Source organism: Lagopus muta, chromosome 1, assembly GCF_023343835.1.
Source record: "Lagopus muta isolate bLagMut1 chromosome 1, bLagMut1 primary, whole genome shotgun sequence".
Taxonomy (NCBI): domain Eukaryota; kingdom Metazoa; phylum Chordata; class Aves; order Galliformes; family Phasianidae; genus Lagopus; species Lagopus muta.
In genome coordinates, this window is record NC_064433.1 from 167,590,968 (window position 1) to 167,610,456 (window position 19,489).

At 40.0% G+C, this 19,489-nt stretch overlaps 1 long non-coding RNA gene across 1 annotated transcript in view; it reads left to right on the forward strand.

The window, feature by feature from the left end:
• Positions 1-313: 313 nt before the first annotated feature.
• Positions 314-19,489, forward strand: part of LOC125701512 (uncharacterized) — a 29,048-nt gene continuing 9,872 nt past the window's right edge. Inside the window, exons 1-8 of the long non-coding RNA XR_007380267.1 lie at positions 314-1,392; positions 2,858-2,945; positions 6,508-6,586; positions 9,809-10,002; positions 11,579-11,722; positions 15,055-15,183; positions 15,314-15,463; positions 19,388-19,477. This is a non-coding gene — a long non-coding RNA (uncharacterized LOC125701512). The remainder of the gene's footprint in view (positions 1,393-2,857; positions 2,946-6,507; positions 6,587-9,808; positions 10,003-11,578; positions 11,723-15,054; positions 15,184-15,313; positions 15,464-19,387; positions 19,478-19,489) is intronic.

The following is a 19,489-nucleotide window of genomic DNA, read 5'->3' on the forward strand; positions in this document are numbered from 1 at the left end:
AGAAGAATAATGCATGTCAGTGTGAATAACAGTCAAGATATGACACCTCCTGCTTCTCCCATCTGTTATCCTGTTACAGAAGGAAACTAGATTAGTATGTCACCACCTAGTCTCATCCAAAAAGACTAGCTACACATAATTTAAGCTTTGATAAAGAGCATGGATCAGCAATTGCCAAGTTATGTCCCCAGGTGAATGCACTGTCTGTGAACGGAGGCATCAGCCTGGCTGAGGTTGTGCTGGAGGAGTGGGGCTCGTGAGCTGAGGAACATCTGGCAAAGTTTACAAGTTATCATGGTAAGGGCAGGTGAGTTTCTAGAGCAATCTGATGTGAGACACTGCCCTAGAGCTTTTTCTCCCTTTGTCCTTTCTGCAGCTGAATGTAGTGTCTTGAGACAATGGTGATCACAAGGAGCGACCTTCAGAGGATATTTGTAGTAAAAGAAAACAGTTGGATCTCTAGAACACACCAAAAGCAAAACATTAAAATGTTACTTTTGTTCAAATATGTTAAGAAAGTGCCCAGGGAAGTGGTGGAGTCACCAAGCCTGGAGGTGTTCAAGTGCAGTGTGGTTGTGGCACTGAGGGATGTGGTCAGTGGGCATGGTGGGATGGGCTGATACTGGACTAAGTGCTCTCAGAGGTCTCTTCCAAGTGCAGTGATTCTATGATCTGCACAGGGACGGGGGATGTAAAACATATGTACATCCAGAGATCTGAAACCTGCACTCGTTAACTCGATCATCTATAGTAGGGCATGCCGAAATGAAACAAATATTGGGCTAATGGAAAATTCAATATATATTAATGTAATTTGTCTCTAGAAGTGTACAGTGTATATTTCATGTCATATCACACCGCTTGATATACAGAGAAGAAAAATACACATTTTGAGCGTATAATCCATCTAATCTGTTCTGGAGGGGAATTGTACAGAGAAATATACTTTTGTGTACAGTGTGATCTGACAGGTCAGATGTGGACATCTGTATTTTAGATGTATATTGTCAAGCTAAGTAGTTTTGCTTCAGTTAAGAAGGTTTATTTTGGTTGTGTAAGTCATTTCTGGTTTGTATAAATTATTACGGAAAGAGGGGCAAAACCACCATATTGACAGTGCCCCATGAACTTTAGGAAAACTTGATGTCAGTAAGGCATTGTCTAAATATTTAGCACCCAAATGTCTCCTGTTATAACCCTGTATACAGAGATGAGCCTCTTGGTTGCTGACTATTAATTCTTTCATAATTGCCATCATTCTTCTTGCAGCTTAGTTAAGAATTGTGGATTTACACAGAGCCTCTCCTACACCTGAATAAATCTTGCTTGCAAGTCCCTATTAAGAAACCACCAGTGCTGGAGTTCTTGGCATCAAAAACTCATCTCTGTAAGGTAGGAGAGTTGATAGTTTTCAAATTCAGATATACTTAATAGTGTTAAAACACTGAGTAGTGTTAAACACTGAACACTCATAAATATGAAAACTTACAGAGTTTAAATCCAATACAGTTTACTCGGCTGACCCAGATTGATTTTCCAAGGCACCTTGTGTAGACAAATCCTGATCACGTTTTTGACAGAGCCAGAAGCTAACCTGTCCATGCTAACCTGTGGCTACAGATGCTGCTGCTGATGGAGCTCCAGATGACAGCGCCTGCTGTGGATCTGCTGGATTCTGTATTGCTTAAGGAAGCCAACATCAGCATGGGAATTCTACTGTAAACTGATATATCTGATAAGCTTGTTAATTTGTGGAGTCACAGATACTAAAATCCTGGTGGCACGCATGACCGCCCTTTTAGACTTAGTATATAAATGACCAATGTGCTAACCAACAGTTTTGAAGAGCATTTTCCTGAGGCTGATGGAAGAGCCACTGTATGTATTTAAGTACAGCAGTTTGCAGGGCATGAATAACACCATTTACACTAGATTTTTACCTGAAGTACTGTGATACAGATAAGAATGTCTGATGTGGAAGGGAATTGGAAAACTCAACTGAATTCTAAACCTTGGTAAAAACTCTGAAGAAACAGATATCAGTGAGATGATAATTCATTGCAGGAGGGCAGCAGGTGATTTGTTCTTCTGTTCAAATGCAAAAGAACACGTAGCTTTAAAATGTGAATTGCCACGTTTACGCTTCTGCTTTTGAACATTGCTTTGCTGGAACACTCCATAACATTGTCACAGGACCCCACAGAAATATGGGGATATGCTAGGGCCTTCTAGAACAACTTACAAGTATTTTTGACCTTCTGCCAGAGTCATTGAAATTTAATGCCAGAAAATTGCCTTAACTCAGTGCAAACAACTGGCACGATTTCTAAGAAGGTACATGGTCTTAACAGTTATGTTAGAAGATTAAGAAGCTGCAGTTTTCATGGTGATCCCCAGCCCATCTGTTTTTAAAAGATCAAAGAATGAAGTCATACTTCTGGATCTGTGCTAACATCAGTCTACAGGGAAGGCACTGAGGAAAAGGAAAGTGATCTTTACATATGGCAGAGATGCTGCTGCTTCATTTGTTCAAGTCAGAAAATGTTCTTTGGTGTTTTTGTTCCAGGGAGCTTACAAGCAGCTTAAAAAGACACAAAAACACTGCATGATATTGCACGTACTGTGTGGTAACTCTACTTACTACGGAATATGTGTGTGTTTACTATGCCAGGTAGTTCATGTGACTGGAAATGCAAATCTGATTTTTATACAGTAAGTGTTAAAATTGCTTGATTTGTACGTACATATTTAGCAATGATGTTGATGTGTAGTTACTTTTGGTTTTTTATTTTGTAACTGGTCATCTGTTTTTAAAACATGTCGGTTTAAAAGAATGTATTTGTTGTCTTAAGAACAGGTAATATTACCAGCTGGCTTTGTTTGGAAGAATGAAGTAAGTCAGAGTGTCCTAAATCTGGATACGCTACACTTGTTGAGAGAGGCAAGTCATATTTTTATTTCTGTATTTCTAAGATGTATTGTTACCACTCAGTTCTAGAATCCATCTTTTCCTTCTGTCTGAACAAGGCAGAATGATATATACCTATATTCTCCTTAACAGATATTTTACAGACTTGTTATTTAAGACTTCCAAGAATGGAGATTTCAGTAGTGTACTCCAGTGCTTAATCATTTTAGAAAACTATTTTTTGACATGTGCAAATTAAATGGACAAGCCTGCTCTATAACCTGAACCTCTTTTGCTGCAAGTCGATTGCTATCTCTTTTGTTTCTTGACCTAAAGTAGTTTGAGAATAACTTATTTTTCTTCACCTCCAGCCCCTCTTACAGCTTTTATTCCACATCTCTCTTGATGTACAGTGCCCAAAGCTTTGAGCAATGCAATTCATGCCAAATGAATGGAAAGATTCCTTAATATCCCTTGTAAGGCATACTTCCCATCATGTGTCCTACCATTATGACTGTTTTTTCTTTTCCCCATAACAATATGACATTGGTGAATCATCTTCAGATTATTCAGCTATAATCCTAGCATATTTTTTTTTGTTAACTGCTGCTTAACCTATTATCCCTCACTTTCTATGTGTTGCTTAAGTGTAGAGCCTTATTCTCATCTCAGTAGAATTGTCTACCTTTGTTTTCAGACTCTTCCTGCATTTTGTGAGATCATTTAGTTCATAGAATCATAGAATCATAGAATCACAAGGTTGGAAACAACCTAGAAGATCATCTAGTCCAACTGTCTCCTCATCACCATTGCCACCACAAGCACTAAGCTGGTCTGGAATACTCACGCATCTAGCAATGCAAGTTGTGAAGCCTCAGAAAGATTTTAGGTATTTGGGTAACCTTAGATGTTCACATGTGAGTGGGTGTCTAAGTGCCCTTTGTGATCAAGTTAGCCAATGCAATCAATGGAGTTTAGAGACATTTCAACTCACTTCATCTCATTCTTATGTATCTAATTACATCTGGTCAGATTAGCAGATTTATTTATTATACCCTTCATCATTAATTACTGCTAATTCCTTGTAAACGTATCAAATGAGATCTGTAGACCTACTCTACCTTGGAAAAATGATTGGAATAACATAATAAATGTCTCTAAGAAAGACATTACAGCAGTTTGGAACATCACAACAGTAGGAACTGGAAGTAGGAGCCTCAATCATACCTCTTTCTCATCTCTTTGTTTGCATGGAACAGTGCTGCCTCTCACCTGCCTACTCTTTGTTTTTCCTTAGACAACTATTGTGGAGTAATCTTGTTGTAAAGCACATTTTTCTCCAAGTCCATTAAAACACAGCATATCCTTTCTCAGCGCAGGACTCAATGCATGGGTGAAAAGCAGCTCCAGTTCTGCAGGTCTCTGCCCTTTGGTTCCTTGTCGAAGAAGTAGATCAGCACTGGTGTTTGCCTGGATTTATAGTGAGGGATATTTTGTTACTACTGAACTTCACAGTTGCTATATTAACATATTAACATGTTAATGAAGTATAATGCTGTGGCCATAATCAGTGTTCCACTCTTAAGAAATAGGCCAGTATCCTCCCAAATGTGCAGTTTGGCATTCACTGTGGATGCCTAGAGAAGATCTGGAAGTCAAAATAGCCAGTCTTTGTAATGTGGAGGACATGATAATATCAACTCACAAGTGCATCCACGTCACATTGCGTTCTTCTTCCAAAATGCAAGTATCTAGGGTGGAATTCTTGTACTCTAAATGTAGATGCCTGCAGTACGGGATTAGCAGTTGGACCTGATGATCAACTTAGAGGTTTTTTTTCTGACCAAAATGATTCTATGATTCTATGAATATTTGCACTGAAGTGTGTCACCTTAGGCAGTGTTTACTGTCAATGGTAAGGAGTAGATAATTCTGGGGAATTATTCATCTGATGTGTTTTTGGCATTTCTTTTATGATTCTGTATCATGCTAGAATTGTCTGTGTCTATCCAGTGACTAAAGGAATCTCACCGTTAGTGTCTTGTTAATAGGAGGGCTGATACTGAGGGCCAAAAAAGGCCACCACTGTCACCAAGGTCAGTGTTTCCAGGAGACCCATGCAGTAGCTGTAGTCAGCTGTCACTGAAACCCACGGAGGAAGGGGGGCTGCTCTCAGCTCGCCTTTCAGCCACCCTCACTGGTGCCAGCTGCACAAGGAAAGGCTGCAAAGTTTGTACAGCTGGCTCTGCAACAGTGGAGGCTGAGCTCTCACAACCAAAAGCTCATTTTTGGTTTTAGTTCTTCAGTATCTTTCCTGTTACTGGTTAAACAGTCTTCAAAGAACACAATGGCCCAATATTTTTGTCCAGTACTGTTTTAGCATCTCCTCTGCCTCTGGTGGTGCTGATGTTCTTAGATGATACCTCTGGTCTAGATTCACTTTAGAAGTGCAAAAAATGCATGGCTATTTCTAGGGAGAAAGTCCTCTCTGTGGATTTCTACTTGGCTATAGGAAGTGTTTTTCATCATAGGTTGCAGTAAGAGCTACAATCCAGACAATCCTTCTGGTGTCTTTGTTGCCAGAAGAAAAATGATCTATCAAAGCCCATTTAGTGGGAACTTCAGTCAGACACTTACGAGTGCTGATTCTTCGTTATTTTCTCATTATGTGGTTCTTAGGTTTCTAAAGGTCTTGACATACATACTCTACCAATAAGAAAAAATCCCTTCTCATGAGATTTAAGCATGTTACTTTTATCTTTAATGGAGCCACGTTTGAGCTGCTGTCATCACGTTCACTAAGTCATCTGTCAATGAAATCCACATTTTTAGTAGCCATTACCTCAGCTCACGGATAAATAAAGTCCTAGCTTTTATGTCTAATCCTCCATATTATTTTCAGGTGGATAGGGTGACTCTGAGGCAACATCTTAAATGTATTCTAAAGGTGGTTTCAGGTTTCTTATGAATCAGTATATCCACTTACCAATATTTTTTTTTCCCAAGACCCAGTTCACCGGTAAGAGGATCAAAATGTTGATCATCCTTGAATGTTAGCAGACCATTAACGTATTACTTGAGGTAGACGAAACTCTTCAGCAAATCTGTGATGCTCTTTGGTCACAAACAGCCTTTATTGTACAGGAATGAGTCTTAAAATACTTAGCCATGGCCTCAAATGCACTCAAAATGAGTTACCAGCCTGCATCAGAGCCACCTTTGATGTAAGGAGATTAGATCCACCAGCCCTTATCAAGGCATGCACAACTAGAATACAAGATGCTGCCACAGCCCATGCTGGCTGAATTCCAGCAGATGAGGGATGCAGAGATACCACACAATTGCTGATACTCACACTTGGGAAGCAGTGCTGAGGATAGTAGCACAGAGGTTTGACACTGCAGAAGGGCACTGCTTCTTCAGTTTTTGTCCTAACAAAGCTAGCTTTTACTGACGTGACTGCCCTTAATGAAACACCATTAAGGAGTTTCCCAGTCACCAGAACTTGAAGAAAGAAGAGCAATTCCTTTCGTTCCTGTAATTCTTTGCATGTTCTTTGGAATAGATCTCCCACCAGTGCCCTTCTGTTCTGCAGGCAGATGACTCATCCTCTGGATGGAGGGCTGCTGAAGAGCTGGGCGGTGATCTTGATACATGCTTGTGGGAGGAAAAGCAGAGGTGAGCAGGTTATGCACACACCTTGCTGTGGGCACATAGCAACGTTACAAACACTTGAATTCTTGTGCAGGAGAGACATATCCATTTACAGAGGGTTTTACTTGCATAGAACATTCTGAAGTGTTAGAGTTGTAAGTTTAGTAACCTTTTTATTGTTCCTACAAAACTTTGTGTGAATTACATTATTATTCCTAGTATATTACTATATTGCCAGCTATTCTCATTATTACCATTAAAGGAAAGGAACTGCTAATAATATTTAGCAGTTAGTGAAAGTCATGAGTTTTTGCATAGGAATTACAACTCATTAGGAATCAGAAGTAGGATTTGTTGTGTGCACTGCTAAATTTTCTTTATGAAACCTGTTGACCCATAGCATGGTTACATGCCAACCAGCAGAAGTCCTTCAGAGCTGTTATTTTAAAGCTGCATCAAAGAACAGTTTATTCTGAAGCCTTGAAAATGTATATGCATGTTCATTATATACTGTATATATGTACATACATATACTGTGTGTGTGTATATATATATATATATGGAGTGACAAAGCAAGTAGTTTAATCCATTTTATGGGTCCAGCCTGGAGTTCTGCATACATGAACTTGTGTGTGGTCAAGGAGGCTTGCATATTTTTGAACTCTAAGTTGGCCTAATAAAAGATATCAGACTACAGTGCTTGCTTTGTCAACCCTGTTTTCCTGGTTCAACATGACTTGCAAGATTAATTTTCAATTTTCAACATAAAAACCAAGGAAAAAAAGTGTTTACTTACTGCAAGGAGTTGATTCCACATTAATGACCCTGAAGGAGGCTTGTACACAAGGTAAGGATTGTTGCCAATTTGATGGATATTCATGTTACAGAATATGAAAATGTGAAGTTACACCATCTTGAGGATTTTGTTTTTATAAGTTGGATTGGTTAAAAAAAAAACCTTTAAGTAATCATACTGTGCGTTTGATGGTGGAAATTAGTATGAATGTTTTTGGCAGTGGAACAATGTGATGTGGTTATGCATTTCTGTTTTCGCTGCCTGCTCAATATTGGCCTTTTACAAATACAGATTACCATGTCGATGGAAGGAATTTACAGCCTTGGCCCCCTTGGCCTTCTCTGTGTTACAGCACCTTTTTTGTACTTTACGTTACATATCCTCCCAACTGTATTTTTCTGACAGAAAAAGGAAATGTCTGTGGGCTGAGAACCTGAAAATGCATGAGCTTCACTTTTTAATTGGATAAAATGTATATTATTTCCCACTTACCTTGATTTCCTGCAGGTAAAAATCTCACATCTCCGAAATCAGTAGCAAACTTTCTGCTCACTGCCACAGGATGGACAGTTCGCCCATGATCCCTTACCAGTTAGTGATGTCCCATACTGGAAGCCTAAAAAGAAATACCTTAATAATAATGACAATAGAGAAAACATTTTAACAATTGGGATTTAGAGCTGTAAGATAAAATCCACAAGTAAAACCTGACCTGAAGACAACGGCCGTATTTTTTATGTTTAATTTCATCAGTTTTTGGGTCTCATGGTCTAAATAGTTTAAACAGCAAGATCCGTTTGTGTTTTGTGGGCTGTTACACTGCATCCCTTACTTACTTCATCTTGTGGGCTGCTTGCTCTGACTTCATGGAATTGCAGCTGTATTTGCAGAGTGCTCTCGTCCTTTGGCACTCCCTCCCCTGTACCTTAATAGGCTTTGAATGCACCAGCATTTGCTCTGGAAGCAAACTTCACAATTTGTCTTTAATCCTGATGCAATGCATATTCAGAATTTTTTCTTTTCCCGGAGTTTAGTTCCAGAGGAAAGCATGCTTGCCTGGTGCTCCCACCAGCCAGCTGTGGTTCATAACAATAATTAACAGTAAGTTACTGCAGCAGAAAGAGGGAGTGGGGCAATGCAGGCCAGAAGCTTTGGTTACATGGTTCTGTTCGTGTCTACGGATTCCAAAGTGCTTAATAAACAGTATTGCAGGCAGGATGGGCAGCTCTGCCCCTGAGGAAGTTTTCCTAATGTTTTCTGCTATAAGATTCTGTTCTCAGTTTAGAACTTAGCCAAACTCACATTTGGGTCAAATATATTTATATGGGATGTCATTCTCTAGAATTTTTTTTTAAAGTATTAGCCATAGTGATAAGTGATTTAACTTCTTATAAGAAGGCTGGTAAAGAAAAAAAAAAAGACAACAACAAAAACAGCCATGTTGTTATTCTACTTAAGAAAAAAGAAATAATAATAATGCGACCCTGAGTTTTAAGAAGTTTCAGAGCAAAGACAGATCTTTCTCTTCCTTTGAATCAGGTATATGTCTTCTGCCATCTCCACAAAGCTTTTCAAATTTGGTCGACTGTTTCAAGAAGTGGAAAAAAACACAGTTACCAAATATTCCATAGAGATTTACTAAGACCTAACAGCAAATATTTCCAGAGATTTCATCTTCTCTGCCTCACACAGCTCCTTCCCATGCTCAGACTTTCCATACATCGTACTCACAGAGTGGCTGAGCAGTCACCAGCTGGGTGCACCAGTGGCTCGGCTGGAAGTGACCCCTCTGGTATTGCCTCTGGCCTTTACTTGGACCTGCAGCCTGTCCCTGTTGCCCTTAAGAGAAATGTGGAGCTCTCAAATTTTACCATTTGTGGCCAGCCTCCAGCACGGTTTCTTTGCCACTTTCCTGAATGGACATAGAGAATGGCCAAGAAGGTCTTGGGAGCCAAACGTAATGTAGACATTAGTCCTGTTATGACTGGGGCATGGACCACATGGATTCCTAAGGTCCTTCCCAGTTTCAGTTAGACCACCATTCTGTGATTCTTTGCCATCAGTCTCTCTGTCAGTCTGTGTGGGCCTGAGAACACCATCCCAGATGATGGGTCTCTGAGGGTATGATGCCACATAGTGGAAATAGTCTTAGAATCATAGAATCGTTTGAGTTGGAAGGGACCCTTAAAGGCCATCTGGTCCAGCTCCCCTGCAATGAACAGGGGCACCTACAGCTCCATCCGGTGCTCAGAGCCCCATCCAGCCTGACCTTGGGTGGATGGGGCATCCACCACCTCTCTGGGCAACTTGTTCCAGCACCTCACCACCCTGTTGCAAATAACTTCTTTCTTACATGCAGTCTAAATCTCTCCTCTTTTAGTTTGAAGCTATTTCCCCTTGTCCTATCACAACAAACCCTGCTGAAGAGTCTGTCCCCTTCTTTCTTACAGCCCCCTTTAAATACTGAAAGGCTGCTCTCGGATCACCTCAGAGCCTTCATGCTGAACAGCCTCAGCTCTCTCAGCCTGTCCTCATAGAAGAAGTGTTCCATCCCTTGGATCATTTTTGTGGCCCTCCTCTGGATGTGCTTCAACAGTTCCATGTCTCTTCTGTACTGAGTACTCCACATCTGAACGCAGAACAGGTGAGGTTCATTAGTTTGGTAACAGCAGGTATATGGAGAACGCCATGTTAAGGTAACACTGAATTTACAAGAATCAGTTTACATAAATTAAGAATAAAAGACTGATTTCTGCAGCTTCGTTTTGCTTCCAAAACGTGTTTGCATTGTAACACTGACTTGAGTTTTGTGAGTATGCTGTCTATTCTCATATGGTTTTGGCCATACATCTAGTATGTATCTGCTTTGGAGATGAATCAGCACTGAGCAGAATTGATGGATGGCAACTGCAGAACTCCAGCTCACATGTAGAGAAGCTGAATTTTCCTGAATGAATCAGGACGTGGTAGAAAAAGAAAACAAGGTCTTCCAGTTGAGGTTGAATTCTACCCTGGAAAGCTGGACAATATCCCTGCCTCTCCTACCATGCTTCTGTGTGGTAATAGGCAAACATTTCCCAAGTGGTTATTAATTGTCAAAAGGGCCTTTCTGCTTGTGCCAGTTGTGCAAGATTATTATGCAAATGTCATCCATCAATCACCACTTTTTGCATGGTAATGTCATGTATGATGTTCCATTAATAAAGCCTTCATCAAGTCAGTTCAGGTAACTGTTAGCTCCTTATATCTGCTTATCATCTAATGCTCACCTTATATTTACACATTATCCTTCTAAATATTTGCAGATGCTTATTTGGCAATGAGCTAGGCAAAGTATCTTGAAAATCTTTGTAATTCATGGAAATGTTCAGGCACCGTATAAGATTGTTTTTCAGACCTCATCAGGCTTAATTAGATCCTGCAGTTCATTCATTTGCACTGAAGTCAATTGGAGTTTTACATGTGGAAAGTCTGCAAGATCAAAAATTATGCCCAATGGGCACATAGTTGTATAGAAGAAAATGTCAGCTCCGGATGGTAGTGTTTCTGACTTCTCATCAGTTAGACTCTCATTCTCAATTAACTTTTCTTGTATTTTTATGTGAGTGGTTTTGAAAGGGTTCCTGGAAAAAAAAAAAATAAAATTGCTGTGTCTACTGTACATGTTTTCATTTACAGATCAGTGAAATGGATAGACAGATAAATAAATAGATAGGGTTTTCTGTACTCGTGAAACATGTCACATAACATGAAACCCTCTTCTAAGTCCATTTTGTCAAGTACGTCAAATGATGTTTTTGAGATTAGACTGCTGGAGTGTATTTTCAGCATTTCTTATTGCAGCTCTTGATCTATGCACCCTTGTTTGACAGTCCCTTAATCTGGTCGATAGAAACCAAATGAATAGCAGCATTTAAAAATATGGCTTCAGGGACTCCTTAGGAGGTTTCTTTGTAAGTGTACATTTACTAGTTCATCTGTAAATTTATTTTATGGGGTGTTTAAACCTCAAGAAAACTGAAAAGCATAATATTAATGCCTGGTTTACATCTACTGAAGTCAACGAGAACTTTGCAATTGACTTTAATGGTAGCCTATGTCCTCTAATTATGAAAGTGGCAAGGATGATATACAAAAAACCACAAAGAGAGTTTTCTGTTTCATCATACCCTAATTTTTTTTTTCTTTCTTTCTCTTTCTTTTTTTTTTTTTTTCCCCAGATGTATAACAAAGTACACTGTGGTTTGTTCATGGATTAAACAATTCAGCATTTTGGACGTAATCTGGAATTACATTGCTGCTTTACGTGGTGTTTTGATGCTCAGAAGATCACGGACTACTCATTCTCTGCATGGCTCACAGAGGTAAGAGGGTAGGAAACCCAGCCACATTTTCAAAAGGCTTTTGAAAATAATGCTTTTAGTTTTAGTCTTACATCTACCCGTGGTGTGAGTAATGGAAGAAGTTAATGAAGCAGTTTTCTTTCTAGTTGTCTTTTTTTTTTTTAACGTTTCATGAGATAATTTTGACAGGGTTCCTGGAAATCCACATAATATTCACAGTACATATATGTACGTGTTTTCCCTTAAGGTTCACTGAAGTGTAGTAAAAAGTTTCCATCACGCAATTGTAATCCCAAGGCATCATTTTTGTATCGTGTTAGTGAAAGTGAGTGAAAGTACACTGCAAGAAAAAAAGGACTTGCAGAGTTAAAGCTGTTTTTCTGCTGGTGTAACAAGCACAGCAGTCTGAACAGGCTCGGTCTGGTAAGCAATTTGTAGCAGTAAATAAAGCTGGACAAAAATTCCCACAAACTTTTTGTTAAGTCTTCTTCAGAGGTATTACTCATCTGGTGGCTGAACTGCTGCTCTTGCTTCACATTTTTAATGCTTGTGAAAGTTTTACATATTTTAGTGGTAACTGGAAATGCTATTGCTCTGTAGGGAAGAGCAGTGTCAAAACGTTCCCAGTGGGAAAGGGCTGGAAATGGCCACTTTAATGTTCCGAGGTATGGCAGTGAAACCCCAAAGGAGCAGATGGGGGTATTTGGGTCCCTGCTGGGCCAGCCTCTGAGATGCTCTGAGCAAAGGTGCAATGGGTTGTGACAGTGGGAGAGCTCACTTTTAGGGTGGGCTCCAACCTATTAGAACAGAACACCATTAGAAAGGAATAATTTTGCCTCAGCTCAGCCAGCTCCCTCCATATCTGTGGAGAGGGCTTGCAGCTCTCCAGCTCCCTCCTCCCAGGCTGATTGGGGCTCAAACCTACCTGGTTCTCCCCTCCAGGCCTCCCAGATTCTCAGACTTGTTACCCCTTTCAGATATCCAGCTCTGAGGCTTCCTTACTGCTGGGCAGCTGCTTTTTTTGAGATATACTAGTGTTAGGGCAGCCAGGAGTCCAGCAGCCGTAGGTTTTGTGCTATCTAATGATACATTTGCTTTGGGAGTTGAAAATTTTATATACTGGCTTTCTAAAAGAAAAAATTTGTCTCAAATTGTCCCTCAGAAAAATAAAAGAACGGACTTGCTGGCTGAACACAAAATTTGTGTTAACATTCTTTGAGAAACATTAGTTAGAACAAGTAGGGATCATTCTGGATCGATGCTGCAGCTCTCATTCCATCTTTATCATCAGGTCACAAATAGTGTAATTAGATGAATAAATACAACTGGAAATGACATATTTTGGGAAGATTTATATTTCCTAGATGTTTCTCATCTGTATCTCACACAGAGATGTAACTCTGTATTTCAAGGCCAGGCTGGATGTGGCTCTGGACAGCCTGGTCTAGAGGTTGGCTACCCTGCCCATGGCAGGGGGGTTGAAACTAGATGATCATTGTGGTCTTTTTCAACTCAGGCCTTTCTATGATTCTATGATTCATTCTGTGATCTCTAGTGAAAGACATGCAGAAAGAAGTAGGGCCTTACTTCTCAAGGTAGGGCCCATGTACCTATAGATAGAGTAGGTAACCAAATGACTTCTCAACTGAACCTATTTTAGATTTACTTTTGATGAAGACAATGAAAAAAAGAAAAGAAAAAACAACATATAAGGAACTTGGAAACAAATACTCACTAGCCTATTGCATTTGCATTAAATAGAAGACTAAATAGAAGCGGAACTGTAGTTAAGGTTCCTTATTTTGAAGATAAAAAGTTTTGATAAGCTACATGAATTAACTGTTGAAGTCATCTGCATTAAGAAGAATCAAGGAGCTGAACTGCAGAGGCTATTTCTTTTTTTCCCTCAAGTGTAAAAACTATCCAGAACTTGTATACAAAACAAAGGAAAAAATGGTAATGGTGAGAGCACCTTATTTAATTTGATGGGCAATCACCAGTGAAAATACATCTGTAGGTAGTGCAAAGACAGAAGAGGAATCGACAAAGAAAGTGATGAGTCAGAGAGCAGGATGTGTAGGAATGAAGTAAGAACCAATGGAAGGAAATAGCAAAAACTTCTTCATCTAGAAAACACTGAGGAAGAGGGGAAGGCTGCTCTGCACTGAAGGCAGGGGCAAGATGAAATAGAATCTGCATTGGACCTCCAGGCTAAAATGATGAAGAAATAGGGCAAAGTCTGGATACTCAAGTCAGTGGAGTGGGGTAGATGTTAATCCAGAATTCAGACAAAATGGGTGTATGAAACCACATGCCTGAGTGTCTTACAAGAAGGGAAGAGTCACTGCGACAAGAGCAGGTTTGTTAATCTGGGTAAAAAGATCAGGGGCACAAGTCTTTAAAACAGATCTTGGAGGAAAAAAAATGTACTTAGTAAATAGAAAGAAGTATTGAAATAATCAATTTTGGAAAAAAAAAAGTGTGAAAATGACGTGCAAATCTGGAACTTTTTGATTTGATGGAAAAAGGGCATATTGTAAATCTAACCTCTCTGGATCTCAGAGTGCAGAATTTGCTGTGGTACAGCAAAGTATTTAATATTTCTTTTTCTCTGAGAAGGGAGAGAAGTAGTGAAGTAGAAAGAGAGGAAGTGGGGAGAAGTGAAGGTGCAATTCTCTAATTGAATTTACCTGCAGCTAGTTTGGGTGAGGTTGTTATGTATTTTTCTCTCCATGAATTGATATTACATCCTGCACAGTGTGCAGTGTTTAGTGGTCCTGTGTGGATTCAGACTACAGTATGGATTACCTCTGTTTTTCTCTTAACAGAGTTTAAAATATATGATGCTTCTGCTGAAAGTATATGTTTTCAGAGGGAGAATCAATAACTGTCATTCTGGTGCTCATGGTAGGGTTATAAGATGGCAAAGAACCCAAATGAAAGAAAGTGAGAGAGAGTAGAAAGGGGAAAAAAAGGCAATAAAGAAGAGAAATACAAATATATGCAATGCTCTGGAGCATTCTTACTTCCTCTGTGCAGAGGCACTGCTGTGCAGGTTGGTGATAGGTAAGTAATGTCCAGTTATGTAGTGTTCGTCCTTCTGGGACAAATGCTTGGTAACTTGGTGACTACTGATGGTAGAAGTTCAGAATGTCCTAGGTGGAGTAAAAGGATAAGGATGTGGAAGTGGTTCTAACGGTAAGGTTATTCCATTCAGTGTGAATTCAATAGGCTGAGTTAAGAGAGCAGGAAAATTTGACCAAATTCAGAGCTCTCATCCTTTTGCAGAGGCTTATTTGAACTCTGGGCTGTTTCTATAACATGCATGTATTTCATTTGCCATGGCAAACAAGGGCTCTAAAACCAGAAGTATGTGCAACCACTGGCTGGACATGATGAATTTTACAAGGAATACGTCTGAAGAAACTCTATCTCTGAAGTATCTGTTGAAGAAAACAGCCTCATGTGTCTCCTATTATCCAGTGAGTTTACAGCAATATACCCCTTTTTTCATGTGCTTGCATTTTCCAAAATAAAAGTAATCTTTGGAAATCCGTCACATAACTATCTTCATAAATCATAAAACATAAAAATGTTATTGTCTTTTCACAGATGGAAGAACTGGAGGAGCAGAGATGTGAAGCTGTCCGCTCAAAGCTATATAGGAGGCCAGTGACAAATCCAGGAATCCAAGCCAAAGCTCCTAAGTTGCATTCTAATTCTCTAATCAGCACAGAATTTGCCTTCTGGCATTGTGATGAGGTATGCCATAACATTATCTATATTTTAATTATTTACTCAAGAGGAACACACTTGAATGTGTGTCCAGTTTTGGGGACCCCAACATAAGAAGGACATGGAGCTGTTGGAGCAGGGCCAGAGGAGGGCCAGGAAGGTGATCAGAGGGCTGGAGCACCTCTCCTACAAGGACAGGCTGAGAGAACTGGGGCTAATCAGCCTGGAGAAGAGAAGGCTGCAGGGGGATTTTATAGCAGCCTTCCAGTACCTGAAGGCTTACAGGAAAGCTGGGGAGGGACTTTTTATAGGGGCATGGAGCAACAGAACAAGTGGAAATGGCTTGAAATTGGAAGAGGTAGAATTAGGCTAGATATTAGGAAGAATTCTTTACTGTGAGGGTGGAGAGACACTGGGACAGGTTGCCCAGAGAGGCTGTGGATGCCCCCTCCCTGGAAGCATTCAAGGCCAGGCTGGATGGGGCTTTGAGCAACCTGGTCTAGAGGGAGGTGTCCCTGCCTATAGCAGGGGATTGGAACTAGATGATCTTTAATGTCCCTTCCAACCCAAACCATTCTATGATTCTACATTTGCCTTGCAAATAATTCAAAAGAATTTATTGAATTCTAGTTCTGAATTTAATTTCTGATACTGTTTTCTTTTTAGTTGGGCATTTTTTTCACAAATATTTCATCATAAGATGGGCTCAAATCATACAGGTCTCAAAATATGATTTAGTACGTGACCACAAGTTACTGTCTGCAATTATCTGAGAGTAGCTTCAATAATTCAGATTTCTAGATTTTTCGTAGTCCAATATATATGTTTTCTTCGGGGTCCTGGGCACCTCTGCTTTAGCTTGCCATCACAGGGGACTTTGGGTAGTTAGCATCTCAGAAAAAGGAGATAAAATTGTGCATCCACAGTGAGGACGTTTCGAGCATTGGAAATCACTTTTGGAAATATTGCTGTGAATGTGCTGAAAGCATGAAAAGCTCAAGTCCGGCTCCATTATAGCTGGAATCTTCTCCAGCAGCCCCAGACATTAGAGGTGCTGTGGGTACAGAAATCCATTACAGATCCTAATGCTGCCTGGCATATTGAGGAGCATTTGTCATCGTTTTGGCAAAGGTACAGCTTGCTTTCTGTCTCTCCTAGCTATGTCCTCGTATACCAGTTGAGGGACATGTGCATAATGCTTCTCTTTGAGATGCTAATCTTTTGGAGTGTTAAGCACCAATAATAGCGTTAGCAGCTGGTTTTACTCACACTGAAAGGTCTGAAGCAGCACAGCAGCTTTTTGCATAGGATAGGAAGGATTTCATTCAGGCTTTCACCTCAATTTGACATATCCATGCTGAGGGCTTCCCAAAATAGTACTAGGATATGACACTGAAACACCACTGAAGCAACGCTTTGGTGGATGGTATCTTAGTGATTTAATAAGAGCAAATATTAAATCAGATTTGAAAACTATGTTGCTTCTACAACATGCTCCTTATAGTATCTTTACATTTCCAGATCTTTATTATCAAGAGTTTACTGGACACAGGTGATGAGCACGCACAGAGAGTATGGTTAGGTTAGCTGCTATTGAATCACAGAATATCTGTAATTCATCCATGCTTCTCCCACCAGCAGGTGTCATTCTGGAAAAAGGAAAATATTGTGAATCCCAGAAGTGGAGAATTTGGCCGTGACAGGAAAAAAAAAATAAAAAGTTTGCTTTAAAATACAGCTTTTGAAGGATACGTTACTCCAAATAAAAACCAAGACAAAGTTGGCTGGTCTACGTTGAAGCAGACTGTGAGAATATTTTCTCAGAATCTTTGCACTGCATAACCCTGCCATATAACGAACAGAGGGCAGAGGGTGGTTGAAGCAAACCAATGCCTGGTTAATGATGTCTCCTGCCTTTTGCAGTTGCGTGTGTCACCTTCACCACTGTGAACTCTCCTCCCATGGTGACTATCAAATAGTGATAATCATCAGTTTTTATGATGGGCTTTGGGCTTTAGTTCCCCCAGAGGGCATACAGAATAAGGTGATGAATGCAAATCTCATTTACTTTGATAAAAGCTTGAAGTAAACTCACTGAAGCAACTGAAATCAGCAGAATTGCTGCAGATTGAGTCTGAAGTAAAGAACAGTAGAGTTTCACTTTCTACTTTATAAATAAAACTTGAGAATCACGCAATCATTTTAATGTCTATTCAAATGAGAGTTATGTCACCTCTTAAGTGTTCATCTGGTTATTAGATGCAGATTCCTTTGATATAAAGAGCATAATTTTGATAACAACACTGAGAAAGCTGTGCCAGAATTATGAAGAATCAAGACATCACTGCTTATTGCTTGAGGACTCCAGGTCTGCTGAGTCTGGTCTTCTGGCTGTTAAAACCAAACTTGCTGAAAAACCCATGCAGGAGGTGTACTGCCCACCTTGTATTCCACACGAGGTTTGTTCCAACCCATTACAGCTCTGATGATTATAAATACTTCTAAATATAAATAGTTCTGCCTTTCAGCCTAAATTTCATAGTATCACAGAATGGCTTGGGTTGGAAGGGACCTTAAAGCCCACCCAATCCCTGCCATGGGAAGTGCCAGCCAGCTGCCCAGGGCCCAATGCAACCCAGCCTTGAGTGCCTCCAGGAATGGGGCACCCACAGCTGTGGCAGTGCCTCACCACTCTCATAGTGAAGAATTTCTTCCCAGTGTCTAAACTAAATCTCCCCTCTTTTATGCCCCCTTTTTAAAGGCATTATCCATTGTCCTATCACTACAGTCTCCCTCCCCAGCTTTCCTGCAGGCTCCCTTTAGGTACTGGAAGGAATTTATCCAGGGGAAAGATGAGAACAATCTCCAAGGTTTGGCTCTGAGGAATACATTACGATGTGAATTAATTTTATGTTTTCAAAATTTGGACTTACTATGAAGTGATGGGAAATAATTGTGCCGTAGGTGTCCATATCTTTTTCAATAAATTATTTAAATACAAATGTCACAATGCTTTTCTTTTGGACGGTATAAAACACTCTGTTGCTGAATGAGAAAAAATAGCATATGTACTTAGAATTAAAAAAGTTCACTCTAGAATAGTTCAAAGCAATTATTGTTTTCAGTATTTAACTTTAAAAATGTATCAGTCTTCTAAAATATGAAGTAAAAAGAGCATCAAAGTGCAGTGAATTTAGCTATTCCATTATGCGCTTTATTTTTATGGGACCTGGATGATTTGCAGCAATTATCTACAACTGGCTTTTATACAGGTAGGTATGGGATTTATTCTGCATATCAAAGTGAAATTATATCTTTGGAGTATTATTTTCCCAGCTTTTAGTTAAGCGATCATATTAATTTTTGTTTAGTTACTTTTTTTTCTTTATTTTATACTTTATTGTGTTAATTTTGGAAGAAATGCACGTGCCTAAGCATTGCCCTCCTGTGTCGCTTTGGAGCCCCTGGGGAATCCCAGCTGGCCTCTTGCTGACAGTTCAGTGGTGCAGATCTCCTGTAGGTCCCATGCTGTCATTGTCAACCCACTACAGGTGCTGCAGAGACTCTGGGTTGCTCCAGAGGGCATTGGGTACCTTCCTGTGGGCATCTGAACTTTGATACAGCTGTAGAAGAACACCGTAAAAAAAAACAAACAGCAATACACCTTTATAAAGGCTTAACAAAATCAAAGTTGGCACAGCTGTGAAAGTAATTCCACCTAAGGTGTTTTATCCATGTTTAACAAGGAGTAGGGGCAGGAAAGTAATTCCGTATCTAGCAAGTAGAGGGTTATTGTGTTTAACAGGATGCCATCAAGGGTCTGTTTTGAATTAAGGTGTCTGAGCTGAACCTGTGTGCGGGTGGGGAGATGCTGATGCTGCAGGAGAGCACAAGAAGACAGCTGTGAGGCTCAGGGCTTGGGGCACTGAACAGTCCATCTTTCCCTTGCAGATGATGCGCGCAGGCTCTGACTGAGAAAATGGGGCTTCCCAGCAAGAGTACCGTGGTTGGAGGTTCAACAGTGTTGGGAGTCTGGAAAAAGTAAGCATAATT